The 13,380-nt window shown below is 41.2% G+C and overlaps 1 long non-coding RNA gene across 2 annotated transcripts; it reads right to left on the bottom strand.

The window, feature by feature from the left end:
* Positions 1-3,191: 3,191 nt before the first annotated feature.
* On the bottom strand, positions 3,192-4,368 carry LOC138238324 (uncharacterized). Of its 2 annotated transcripts, XR_011189379.1 has the most exons (5): positions 4,285-4,368; positions 4,069-4,131; positions 3,734-3,799; positions 3,395-3,460; positions 3,192-3,257 (listed from the first exon to the last, which is right to left on the bottom strand). It is a non-coding gene; the product is annotated as an uncharacterized lncRNA (long non-coding RNA). The 2 variants fall into 2 exon arrangements; XR_011189378.1 differs by lacking the exon at positions 4,285-4,368 and having other exon boundaries at positions 4,069-4,226.
* Between the last annotated feature and the right edge of the window lie 9,012 nt (positions 4,369-13,380).

Below are 13,380 nucleotides of genomic sequence, written 5' to 3'. Positions count from 1 at the left end.
TTAAAAAATAAAAATGACTACAAACTAATCCTTCCACATTTGAGCCCAAGAGGAATCACATCACGCTCCTGCTTTGTTTAGCGATGGTATGAACAAATCTAAATGCAGAGAAAGCTATGCTGGGAGTTGATAAAGATAGAAGACAAAGATAATGATTTACGTTGCATTGTCAGATTGTGAATCAATAAAGGCATTTAATTAAACACCTTTTGTTTTAATTTAAAATGGGGCTAATGGGGACTCATTATTTCTCTCCTTGTCAAAACTTGTTCAATTCAATATAATGCCAGTAATATTTGCTATTTTAGTTTTTCAATGAAATGTTTATTTGTTAAAAGAACTCCTGGCGACAGCTGAATGTGAACCCCCACCCTCAGCCTTATAAGTCAGTCACTTAAGCCATCACGCCACAGAAACAGACACATACAATATCAAGCACTGAAACAGCCATACACACATCAATAGAAAGTCTTATACTACTGTTTGTGCAACAGTACATTAATATACCGTTACTAATTTATTTAGGTACGTGAATCCATATATTCCCTATTAATCCAATTCTAAAAGTATGCATTTGTTTACTCCGATATCAAGCGTATTCGCAGAAAAGGTTAAAACGATCAATTTTCACAAACTATATAAACATACAGTACAGTAATATGGTCAGAAGGAGCATGTAAAAACGTTTCCCAAATAACCACATGTAAGACCTGGATGCTTAAAATGTTTAGGGAGAAATGGAAAACTGGTGTGTATTTTTTCTTTAGACTACCAATACCAGCAATATAAAGTTTACATAATGTTTATGTTCCTAAATTACCATCATTTATGACCTTCAGATGCGGTATGCCCCTATTCTTCTTATGCTCAGCTACTAAAATTTCCCTTAAGTTGTAAAATTCCATATAAATATTCAACTAAGTGGATTAAAATGTGCACAGTAAGATTAAATGATTAAATCTTTTCTCTACCGACCAATGCACCACGGGTGCCCCTGTCGGTCATTTTGGCCAGCCAGTCACACCGCCGTACGGCGCGGTGGCCTTGTGCTTAGTTGCGTGCAGTACGGGTTTGTACCGCGAACCTTGAATGGCTGCATCTGTATGAGACAACTGGGCTAAATGTGGCCACGAGTCATTCCTTAAAGATAGATTACAGGGGCGCGCCGAGGTGGTGCAGCCATTAAAAAGAGAAGCACAGCCTCCACCTAGTGGTAGGAAATGGAATTACAGTATTTAACCTGAATTTGAAGTTTGTTCTGTAATATTGAAGTTAACAGAAAATATTATTTCAGCCTCAGCTTCGTCTGTCTTGACAGTGGGGTTGAAGTGAACAGCCCTGTGGAGCTGCCCAGGCCCTTGTCTTTAAATGCAGCTCACTGCGGCTGCTATGGTAAACATCACGGTATTGTAGAGCTCTGGAGACGAGCTGCCCCTGAAGCCTGAGGACCTGACCCCTAGCTGCCTTCTCCAACAGACTCACTTCCCCCTTTCCCCTTCCTCTGTGAATAGGGGACCCCGCTCCCTCTCACCCTCAATCTTGCGCCAAGCCGCTAGCTGAGCAGTTGGCTCTGTAGGCTACCTCCTCTGCTTGCCTGAGGGACGAGCACACCCCTGTCTTGTAAAAGGGCAGTAAACCAGTGAGGTGCAGTTCCAGTCTCCTGCTTCTCTTCTTACACCGCCGCCCGTGTGCAGGGGTAGTTAATGGAGGACCGCTACAGTATTACCAGGCCGGGCTCCAGGGTTTCTGCCACCACCTCAGTTCATTATTTGTTGGTTCTTACCCACGTGGGAGCGTTGCAATTTGTTTGCTTCAAATTTAAAAAAAAATGAAAACATTGAAATTGTTTATTGAAAAAAAACAGTTTCTACTAGTGTATAACATTTTCCAAAAAATAACTATTACAAACATTTTCAGTTAAACTTATTATTTATGTACAGTACTGTAACAAAGAAAAGCGTTACTATCTTCCAGTTTGGGCAGCTTCTCAAAAATTAAAGGAAATTATCAAACATACTGATTTTTTCTACTGTTTATGCTTGCTAGGTTTTTTTATTTCTCGGTTAAATCTAGTATTTTTGCTATGGTACTTTACACTGATATTAATGCTCGTCCCGACAAATAATTTTCAGACATGGTGGATCTCAAATAGGTTTTAATTAGTTTCAGTTTTGAGAAACTGCTCTCACCAGAACTTACTGAAACTGGTAATGATAACATAATGTGTAATACAAAAGCAACGTTTGGGGTGAAAAAATATTTTTTTTGCTACAAATTTACACTTTTACAGGGGGCTTCAATAAAGCTGTCATAAATTTCTTCTCCATCAATACTTTAGAAAAGCTTTTTAGAAAACTAGCATTTCATATTTTAATATCATACAAAAAGTTGAAATTATGAGCTGCATGCACCTGATAAAATATCTTCTTGAGGAAGGTATAGCTACATCCACAATACAATGGAAACATTCAACTTTAAACCTTTCTTTTGTATCCAGAATAGAATCACATTGGAGACTGATAATAAATCTGTCTTCTCTACATTCGTGGATGAATGAATCGTTGAGATGCAAACATCGGTTCAGCGTCAAAATCCTTTGCTATTGCTGCTGCCTTCTTGATGGTTTCTTCAAATCCTTCATCCCAATGATATTTAAAAAAATACTTTTTATCCAAAAGTGTCTTAGGGTATGTATGCATTTTCTGAAAATGTCAATAGGGTGAAGGTTTTGCTGAAAAGAAAATCATCCAAACTTTACCAGTGACAATGTTTACACAGGAGTACTGAAAAAGATTATCTTTCAACAAAGAGCCTCAAACAGCTTCGAGCCGAACATGCCAGGCAACCTCTCTGTATTTCTTCTGTGTTTTGGTAGATTTTTCTAGAAAGAATATGATGGCTGAAATATGACCCCTGGAAATGTGCCTGTGCTTGTTTTGCTGGTGCCTGGAGCTGGCCCTGGGTATAACACGCAACAAGAGCGTAACTATATATAATATATAACACACAACAAGAGCGTAACTGCATCTAATATACTGTATAACACTCAACAAGAGCATGATTGAATATAATATATAACACATAAAACTGGAGGTCATGAACTGCCTGTTTAAAGGGAATGGAAGCTGAATGAAACACGATGCTGCAGGTCTGCTGTGTCTGGAGTGCTGCTGTGGCTCAGGGGGTCACTTGCCCATCGTATTCATTGTCACCCTGGAGTGTAGGTTCTGGGGAGACTCTCCCAGCCAGGGTTTTCCCTGCAAGAGACAGAAACACTCAGTTCACCACTTCAGTATGAGTTTGAATCGTATTTCAGCTCAAGTTATATGGTTGTGGTTAAAGTAGAGTGATTCTCATTATCAGTTCTGCAGGTCTTAAACAGCTGTGGTTCTACCTGGTACTGAGGCCCCATCTTCCTCTTGGACATCATCATAGACCAGATCATCCTCAGTCACACCCCCTGGAGAGAAGAGAGTCACCTGGAGAGTTAGTGAGAAACCTACAGTATATCATCACTATATCACTGAATACACACTACAGAACAAGATGATGAGAATAGTATACAGTATATACACTAAAACAATATCCAATATCTACCTTACATTCCCATATGCCTTGCCATTGACACAATGATAAATAAAATAATTCACACTGACGTTTGTTTCATACATTTAAAGTCATATACAGTAGAAGACACACAGCTTAAAATACTCAGAAACAGGTGTGGCTCTACCTGGAACTGAGGTCTCTCCACCCTGCTTCACATCATCATAAACCAGATCATCCCCAGACAGACTCCCTGGAGAGAAGAGACTCAGTCAATTGTATCCGCAAGCAGTGAGTAAAGTCTGCACCATTCACTTCGATGAGTTCAAACACCTTGATTCATACCCAGTTCCGATAATTTACCACTGTTGTGAAATATATACCTTTGCAATAGCTCCCATGGTCCTGACACTTTGAGGTGGTGCCCCAGGACTTAATCCTTTTATTTATGCACAATTCATTACTCTAAAATCTGCTACAGGTAGAATGATCACAATCACTTCAGGCCCAAGACTGTCTTACCTGGAGTTTTACTGTCCTCATCTGCCACATCATCATAGTCCAGCCCTCCAGAGAGATCACTCCCTACAGCACAGAGATCAGACAGGACAGTCACTCCAGCTGCTGAGAGACTCCTCTCCTCACTAGACCCCTTCTACTGCTCTAATAGGAATAATGTTTGCACAACTGACACCAGCTTCAGGAAGAAGACAGTAGTGAAGCAGATGGGCAGCAAACCTTTTCTGAGCTGTCTATACTGTCCCTGCTGGTAGAGCTTGTAGTCAATTTCCTCATACAGAGCATCCTGGTAGGGTAAGGAGGTAATTTCTCTTTGAGCAATCTCTGATTGGAGATGAAGAACAGGCATATTAATGTCGGGATTTTGCACAAACATTATTCATTGACTGATTATTGTCAGTATGCAGAGGGCAGTTTGTCATTTTTAACAACCAAAAATAAAAGACAAATTAAAACAAAGAAAAAAATATCAATTTTTAAACACAGTGAAAGAAACATATTTCAAAGTGAAAGGAACTGTGATTCCCCAGTGTATCTTTGTAAATGAGGCATCATTCCTCATTTCTTCACTTCACTGCCAGATCAGAGCCAGACCAGTACTGTGGAGGTGAGATCAGACACCACTGACCTGCTCCTGATCAGCACTGCTGTGCTGTCGAACACAATACAGAGTTTGACTGGTAGAGACAGTGGGGAGACCAAGCTCACCTTTCTGAAGGGCTCTGTTCCTCTGTCTCTGCCCACAGGCCAGGGCTGCAGACACGAACAGCAGAGCTCCCAGGACGATGCAGACTGTCCACAGAGAGGACTGGCCTCCTGGAGCCTGAGGGGCTGGTCTGGGCTTTGGAGGATCTGAGACAGAGGAGGAAACAGGCTAATGGTTTTCTTCTATGTAAGTTGTCTATGGTGGGATGATCTGATGCAAAGGAGATGTCAGTCACACAAAGAATCATTGAGTCAAGCTTGAAACCATATGAAGCAAAATATGTGAAGATTCAGACCCCACTGAACTGTGAGGTGTTTTTATAACGATGAGGTTCAGATATGATTGAAGTTAAGGTCGCTGATATATTGTACTTGTTAACTGTAGAAAAGAGGGCTCAGAAATGTTTGAAAATCATCTATTCAAGATGCCACTAGCTCTCTCTGCACTCACCAGCACAGCGAACCCCTGCTCTCCTCCTGTGCTGGCAGTCGCTCTGCCCCAGTGCGGCGTGCTCACAGTCCCACAGGTGGAGTTCGCTGCCCCTGCAGGTCACCTCGTCCAGCCACACCGTCCCGTTCCCCTCCCCCCAGGAGGCCTCTGTCCCAGCGCTCACTGCCTCCCCACAGCCCAGCTGCCTGCACACCACCTGGGCGTCCCGCAGGTCCCAGGAGTCATCGCACACCGTCCCCCAGGAGCCCCCGTACAGCACCTCCACCCGGCCAGAGCAGTTACTGACCCCTCCCACGAGCCGCAGCCTCTCTGTCTCTGCAGGGAGAAGGGGACAAGAGAGTCAGGTCTGGGCAATCATTCAAAGCTCTCTGGTAAAATCTGGTCAATTAATTTGCACCCAGGAAGGCAATCATCAAGAAAAACTGTGGAGTTCCATTCCCTCTGATAATTCCCTCTGATAATCAAAACCTCTAAGGAGAATCCTCAACTTTAAAGCAAAATTCTATGTCAGGGGCCCCCTAAGGTCCCATCCATAAGACATAAGACATGCTGTCTGCTCTGGGCTGCACTGCCAGTGAGTGTGTGCAGGTGAGGGAGTGCTGGATCAGCCCATTATATCCACAGGGCATCCAACTGACCTTTAATGGCACAAGCCAGCTGTTTAATGAATTAACATTTAGATCACCGGATCTTTAAAAGTAGGTTTTCCCGAAGACATACTGTTAATGGAAAATAAAAATATTTGATAAACATAAGAATCGTGATCCTCAGTCACAGTTCAAGCACCTGTGTCTTTATGTTTTCATACCAACACGATCTCCTATTGACATAATGGATCCTTAACTGGCTTTAGTCACCTCAATTTTCACTGTATCCAAGTTTTTAGTCATCAATGAGATCACTGCAGGACTCGCAGGCTCTGATTGTAGCTCAGGAACAAACAGGCAGAAGTTTTTCCCTTCGAGGTGCTGGTTGTATCTGAGGCACATGCCACGTGTGTCAGTGATTTTGTTTTTATAAAGGCAGCAGCAACATTAGCAGAAAATCTGTTTAATGTAGGTCTGGAGCTCATAGACCATCATGGTTTAAAACACCTGTCAGATCGCAAAGATACTGGCAGAATCATTCTGTCTCCTGCAGCTCTCTCTCTCTTGTGTGGCTTCTACAGGAAACAGGCTCCTGAAGACAGGGGAAGCTGTTTCTGTGTGTCTGCTTGTGTGAAGAGAGTGTTTTCAAAGTGAATCCTACAGACAGTGATATTGTTGGACACTTACATCACAATGGCTCACAGTTGATAGTTCTCTAACAATTTCCAGTTATTGCACAACACAATGTGGCACAATGCAGTAAGAAATAAGGGATGATACTGTGTGTTGTTCAGTGTGATGTACAGGTGTCGCAGAGTGACAAACGTGTGTGGAGGGCAGCAGGTTTTGGAGGCTATATTGATGTTAAGAATGTTTCTAGTGGCCAGTGTCATTGTTAGTTTTGGTATGTTTTTGTTTCGCCTTGTGTCCACTTCTTCCCTCTAATCAAGGACCCCAAGCCTTCCTAGTGCGGATGTCACGGAGTAAGGAGAATGGATGTGGGGGCACCAGGTGTCAGGAGCTGTGAGATTTAATTTGCATTGAAGTGCCAGTGAAAGTCAAGTGTTGATGCAGTTTCATGCCTTGGCCCCATGTGTTTCCTGCCCTGATCAAAGACCCTTTTAGCACAGACACTGAGCAATTACCACATCATTCATAAACAGACTGGAGTTTGCCCCTGATCGAGAGGAGCACCCAAAAAACAGAATGCAAGTGCATTGCCACAACTGGCCATCTATACACAGCCATTTCTGAATGTGCCCAGGGCAGTAAGCTCTGCCCACGCCCATAACATCACAGGGGTACTTCCACCCCCTGGGGGATGAGTCAACAGCCCTTGCTAAGAAAACTTCAAAAAACCTCAGTGAGCAGAGAATGCTGGACTACTGGAGAAGGAAGGATTGTGGGAAACTGCAGCAGTTGGACTCAGGAGGACTCGACTTGGAGAGAAGGGACTGGGAGCAGAGGAGGATGACCCCAGCATCGTCTTCTTCCCCTTGCACCTAAACATCAGAGACAAACTGGGTAGTGGGGAGAAAAACAAGAGACACATTTTTCAGCAGTTCCTGTAGTTAGGGGTCACCCACTCCATGACAGCCCTCTTTTTTGGGGGGGCAGGATCTCCCACAAACACCAGATGCAGTCATGGGACAGCCAGGGGGTTTAGAAGAGGGACAGGAGAGTTAGAAGAGGTTCCATGGCCCCTGTGGTGTAGTGTGGCCATGCTTTCCATGGTCACATGGGACTTAATGTTAGAGAAGGGAAGGGAGCAATACAAAATGAGTGACTGATGAACCCAAAGATAAGAAGTAAGAGGTTGAATTGTGGGACAGTTTCAGTAGATTAGCTGATGGGAAGGTTTTTTTTATTGTTTTTTTTTGTAGAAGCAGTTTTAGAGAAAAACTGAGGGTCCTGGAGAGAAAGTGTTTTGAGGTTGGTGAGTGGACTAGTTACCCAGATATATAATGAAGACAGGCTCAAGGAATCACTCAGAGCTCGAGAAGAGCTTAGGCTTTTGTTTTTTGTTTTATGGGGCCATAACCATACTGTGAAAGAACATTTCTCAGGAAAGTCACAGATGCTGCAAGGGAGGTGTGGTGGCAAAATAGTTTGTAGGCCCATTGATACTGTCTGGAGAAGCCCTGTATGCTGCAGGATAGTGATTGGGGATTATGGGATCCATGAGAGTATGCCTTCATGACAGTAAAGGTGTACTGCCCATGTGCTGCAAAGGAGGTGTGCTGTTGAAAATGGTTTGTGTTTTCTGTGTTACCTCCTGGCATGCAGCCTGGGAGAGCCCTCTGCATTGCAAGGGATGCTTATGGCAATCAGAGATTATGAATCCGCATTACTGTAGAGAAAAATTGACCTGGGAACACTGGGAAACTGTGAAAGAGACAGATAGGTTATTTGGAGAACCATGGTTACTCTAGGCAGATGGATCCTGGGGCTCTGTGGGCCACAGATGTGATTTAATTTGTTGCAGCCAGAAACCAGTAGACGAGTCTGAACCGCAAAAAGATTCCGGGGAAGCAGGTGCAGGACAAGGAAAATCTGAGAAAGCGCAGAAGTCTTGAGAGACAACTGACATAACAGCAGCCTGTGGATCGACAACGGCAGAGTCCACAGACTGGGGAAAAAGCGAGCTGGGGGAAGGAGAGCCAGGGACACCGGACTGGACAACAGTTGAGGTCCACATGAAGAAATGGAAAGTGCTAACGGGTAGAAGAATGAGGGAGTTTTCAGAGGGTTGTCCAGTGAGGGAGAAGGACAAAGTGCCAGTATCCAATTGATTCCAAAGTCTGATGGAATTAGGATCTGGGGAAGGGAGTAGAGGAGAATCTGAAGGGGTAGGAAATGCATGTGTTATGAAGGATGACAGTGTGTGTGAGTCGAGGACAAGTGAGGGAAGCTGAAGGTATGAAGTATGAATAGGAAACAATCGAGAACATTGGTCTTATCTCTTGCAATTAAATGATATTCTATAAGGCTTCTTGGTGACTCTTGATCCCACCTACTAAGTTTCGGCATAAAATTACCGTGCTGTGTACAGCACCATACAGGCCCCAGAGAGTTTCTAAAAACAAAATTCAGATAATTCAACAAAACCACCTGTCCCAAACCTGGCTTGGGCCAAAAATAGTAGAATGAGGTTAAAAATTGTCTCAGTAGTGTGTGAATGCTAACCCTAACCCTACCTGGGCTTCCAACTGAGCATTTCCGCAATCTATACCTGAGCCTCTCTGGGCATCGGATTTTGACGTTCCCCAGACCGAAAGGTATGAATAGGAAACAATCGAGGACATTGGTCTTATATCTTGCAATTAAATGATATTCTATAATGCTTGTTGACAACTTTTGATCCCACCGACTCAGTTTTGGAATAAAATTACCGCGCTATTCACAGAGCCATCCAGGCCCCAGAGAGTTTCTGAAAAAAAAAATTAGATAACTCTACAAAACCACCCGTCTTAAACCTGGCTTAGGCCAAAAATAACATCACTGAGGTTAAAAACTGTCTCAGTAGTGTGTGAATGCTAACCCTAACCCTACCTGGGCTTCCAACTGAGCATTTCCGCGATCTATACCTGAGCCTCTCTGGGCATCTGGGCATTTTGACATGTACCAGAAACTTAAAGGTATGTGTATGAAACAAGCAAAAGTACTGACAAAAGGTTTTCCAAATTTATTAAATTCAATAATGTTTTGTTAAAACGTTTGACTCAGTTTTGGGATACTGTTACTGAGCAGTGTACATTCAGTAATTGGATACCAAAACTGAGTAAGATAAAAAGTTTAAGAAAAGCTGATCTAATGTTTATACACTCTTATATTTCTCATTTAAAGTGCAAATTGCATCTTGTCCTAAAGCTGACTTGGGCCCCAAACTACAGCACTAAACGTGATATTGACAGACAGCAGCCTTTGAGGGGGACCTCTATTTAAAACCACTGTCTGTGAGAGCTTCTAGAGCACTTTGAAGTCCTGCCTGAAAAATCTAGAACTGAACAACACATTGATTGATTGATTGATTGATGCCCATGTTAATGGGCTTACCTATTAAATATGTTCAAAATGAACACTTTTATTGGAGAAACTTGATTACATTAGAACCCATCCCTGCAAAATAAGATTCATTTTCAGAAGGCTTGCTTTTCATAAATTCTCACAAAAGACTAATTGTAAAAATATAACCAATAAACCTTCATGGAAATGCGTGACACTGGATAATTATCAAACAGCTCAGTTCCGTTTCCATTTTGAACATAAATACACCTGGGAAATAAACGTTCTAGAATAGTACTGTTATATTTGTTGTAGATTACTACTTTATCTCTGGAATTCTGTAATAAAGGCACAAACTTCCAGATTCAGGCACAGTTTCTTCCCACAAGCTGTCGGATTACTGACAGATCTAGCACTACCACTGGCTCACACTGGTGTTTTTTTTCTCACACTGCTTGTCCAACATTTATGATTTTAATGTCTATGTATTGGAGCATACATGCAAATAAGCATTTCATTGCACTTGTGCATGTGACAAATAAACTGAACTGAACTGAATTCATCTAAGCATGAAAGCAATAGATCTCAGGAGATAAAAGCTTTGATAGGAGCCCCTGCTAATTTAACGCCGGTAATATAAAGCAACACTGTTTCTAAAACAAAGTAAACCTTACTGAGAAAGAAAAAGCAAACACATTCAGCAGAATAACAAGAAATTAAACTCAGCACATGCCAGATATACTGCAGAAGTAACAGAGTTCCTCTTCTTCAGGAAGATATAAGAAGCCCAGGAAGATACTAATGGTTTTAATTAACAGAGGTTCAAGAGGAAATCAAATTCTAATCTCGCACTTCAGATTTCATCCACAAAAATACTCCCTGGCTGCCCACATCTTTGGACACATCTTTTCTTTTACCCCTCCCTCCACCCCAACTTCGCCATTCCATCTGCCTCCCAGGTTCATTCCTCGAGTTGTGACAGCACTGGTTTCCACAGTATTAAGTATTTTGTCCCTTAAAGACCATAATTATTAATCGTGAATAGAATGAGACCAAACTACTAAATATGGGGTCTACAGAAAAGACAAATGTATTTTCCAATTCCAATGTCTTGGAATTACAATTTAGGATATGGCTATCTTCTATGGAGAAATGCAGGGTTTTGCTTGCAGGTAGCAAAAAAAAAAAACTATAATTACAAAATGGGAAATACTGAAAAAAAAGTGTTTATGTTGACGCATGATTTACATCTTTTACACAATGTGAGAAAGCAATTGAAAAGGCGAACAAAGAGCACATAATTTAAAATAAGATAAGTTAATGATGTTAAATTTGAATTAACATAATATGAATTATGTTAAAATTGTACAACTCACTAATAAGTTCACATTTAGAATATTGTGGTCAAGTTCTGTCAACACACTACAGAAAAGATAGTGCTGCTCAGAAAGTACAGAGAAGAGCAAGCTCCATGAAGCTGGGCCACTACAAACAGCACAGACAATGAAACTCATCGTTATCAAAACCGCATTTGTCAGTGCTCCATTTATGCTGATTTGTACCAATGAACGTAGCGTTTGCACTGCTTTCATTTCGAGATACTGTATGTAATGTAACATATTACATAAGTGTCATGTAAAATCATTCATAAAATTTAACCTCTTAAACAAACATTATTCATATTTAACTCGAATTAGATTATCAATATGTATTTTGTAACATGAATAAAGATATCATATTACTTGTTAAACTCTTTAAATATTAGGATCTTCTAATGGATTTAACATCCTACTTTAATTTACACACTCAAATATGGACAAAAAAGTATATTTCTAATAAATCTGTTATCAATTATGGGGAGATACCATACCCATTAAATGAAATGGTCAAGATCTTACAGAAGGGAAGTATATCTCCAGTAAAAAGAGTTTGTTTTGTTGTGTTGAACAATAAAAAAAATATTATTTCAGCTGCAGCTTTGTCTGTCCTGACAAGGTATAACATATTGTATATCAAGAGCACAAATGAGTATAATATGACCCACACCACCCACAACTAGAAGTTATAAACTACCTCTTTAAAAGAAATGTAAAACTGAATGAAACACAATTGCAACACAAGAAAGAACTGATTCTGACAGTCCAGAACAGGATTGCAAATTAAGGTACAAGAGAGTGAATTTTTAAGCGTGGGGTGAGAACAGTGATTACCTTTGGATCATGTTTCATGTTTACTTTCTCAGATTTCTGAATAGTACGCACATGGATAAAATAGTCCAAAATTATTTCCATCATTGTAAGAGGAAAGGATTAACTATAGTAAATACAGTAAATATAAATCCCATTAAGGCTTTTTGTTCTAAAGTTGAGTAGCATTTTGATATCCATATCTCCACAGTCCTGTCCTGTCTCTCCTCAGCCTTGTCTATTGGTCCTGCTGTCTGCTGCAGGTCTGCTGTGTCTGGAGTGCTGCTGTGGCTCATGGGGTCACTTGCTCCCCTCATAGGGCTCATCGTATTCATTGTCACCCAGGAGTGAAGGTTCTGGGGAGACTCCTCCAGACAGGACTTTCTCTGCAATAGATAGAAACACTCAGGTTCACAACTTCAGTATAAGGCTGAATCATTTCTCAGCACAAGTTACACAATTCTAGATAAAGTAGAGGTGATTCTCATTATCAGTTCTGCAGATCTTAAGTAACAACTGTGGTTCTACCTGGTACTGAGGTCTCATCTTCCTCTTGGACATCATCATAGACCAGATCACCCTCAGCCAGACCCCCTGAAGAGAAGAGAGTCACCTGGAGAGTTACTGAGAAATGACTACACCGTATCACTGAAAACATACTATTAATCAATATGTTGATGTGTGTACACTAATGATCAAAATCCTGAATACACACCACCAATCATTATGTTGACTAGACACATTACTGAACACAAAACCTACCTCATACACACTTCATGCTCTTTTCATCAAATATCTTTCTTTTCTCAAAATCATGATAAAGCAAATTATACTGAGTTTTGTTTTATACATTTATAATCACTTAGAGGACACACAGTTTTCTAAACAACTCTGCACATGTTCAGAAATACTTGTTACTCAATAACCTGACTATACCTGCTAATAAGGTCTCTTTGTCCTCCTTCACATCATCATAGCCCAGATCACCCTCCGTTAGACCCTCTGGGGAGAAAAGAGTCACCTGGAGAGTTACTGAGAAACTATCATCACTGTATCACTGAATACACACTACTGATCAATATCTTGACAATACACCACTGAACAATTTCCACAATCTAAACAATACACACTTTCATGTTCCTTTTAATTAAATACCTTATCTATCCCAAAATCAGTATGAAGTAAATGACAGTGACTTATGTTTCATCTAATCATAGTTCCTTAGAGAATATACTGCCTTATGATCAGCTCTGCAGATGTTCAGAAACAGCTGTGACTCTACCTGGAACTGAGGTCTCTCCATCTTCCTTCACATCATCATAGTCCAGAACATCCCCAGACAGACTCCCTGGAGAGATGAGACTCAATCAACTGTATCCGC

The sequence above is a fragment of the Lepisosteus oculatus genome, chromosome 4 (genome assembly GCF_040954835.1).
Source record: "Lepisosteus oculatus isolate fLepOcu1 chromosome 4, fLepOcu1.hap2, whole genome shotgun sequence".
Taxonomy (NCBI): domain Eukaryota; kingdom Metazoa; phylum Chordata; class Actinopteri; order Semionotiformes; family Lepisosteidae; genus Lepisosteus; species Lepisosteus oculatus.
Note: the sequence above shows the minus strand (reverse complement) of the source record. Positions and strands in the feature narration are given on the sequence as shown.